This window comes from Penaeus chinensis, chromosome 12 (genome assembly GCF_019202785.1).
Source record: "Penaeus chinensis breed Huanghai No. 1 chromosome 12, ASM1920278v2, whole genome shotgun sequence".
Classification (NCBI taxonomy): domain Eukaryota; kingdom Metazoa; phylum Arthropoda; class Malacostraca; order Decapoda; family Penaeidae; genus Penaeus; species Penaeus chinensis.
The window spans coordinates 23077193-23078303 of NC_061830.1; positions in this window are offsets into that span (position 1 = coordinate 23077193).

Sequence of the window (1111 nt, forward strand, 5' to 3'; positions counted from 1 at the left end):
CAATAATGATAATAATAACAATAAAGATAATGACAACAACAAGAACAATAACAATACTAACAATGATAATGATAATAAATTCAATAATGATAGCAATGTTGATAACAATGATAATGATAATAAAGTTAATAATTATAATAACAAAAATAATAGTAATAATAAAAATAATAATGATAATGATATTGATAGTGAAATGATAACAACAATAAAATTATAAAAGTAATGACCATAATAATAATGATATTGACAATGAATAATAAGGATGATAATGATAATGATAATAACGACAATGAATGATAATGATAACAATGATAATGATAATGATGATAATAAAAAATATTAGTATTAGTATTACTGATAAAGAGCATCATTATTATTATGATAATTACAATAATAGAATGATAATGCTAATAGAAATAAAAGTGATAACAATTATGAATAGTTTGATGATAACAATAATAGTAATAATAATAATGATAATTATAACAACAAATGATAGTAATCACAGTAATATAACAATAATAATGATAATAGTAATAATAATGATAATTATGATAATAATAATAATGATAATGATGATAATAATAATAATAATGATAATAATAATAATAATAATAATAATAATAATAATAATAATAATAATAATAAAAATAATAATAATGATAATAACGAAAATATTAACAATAAAACGATAACAATAATAATGGTAATATTAATAATAATGATAATAATAATAATAATAATAATAATAATAATAATAATAATAATAACAATAATGGTTATACAAATAATAATAATAATAGTAATAATGATAATAATCATAATGATAATAATGATCGCAGTGATGATAAATTGATGATGATGATGATGATTGTGTTTGTCAGTGCATGTCAAATTTGGTACATTATCTTGATGTATTTACGATAGAAATACTAATTTCCCAGTGTAAGAAAAGTTAGCTAATCGCTTGTTTGTCCAACCGGAGTAGTTTGAAGAAAGAGGAATCATCTAAAAAAAAAATCGTTTATAAAAAACTTCATGTTTTTCTGAATATTGATTTCGTGGCTAATCGTAATATATGCCAAATAAGAAAGAAAATATGTCCGATGGT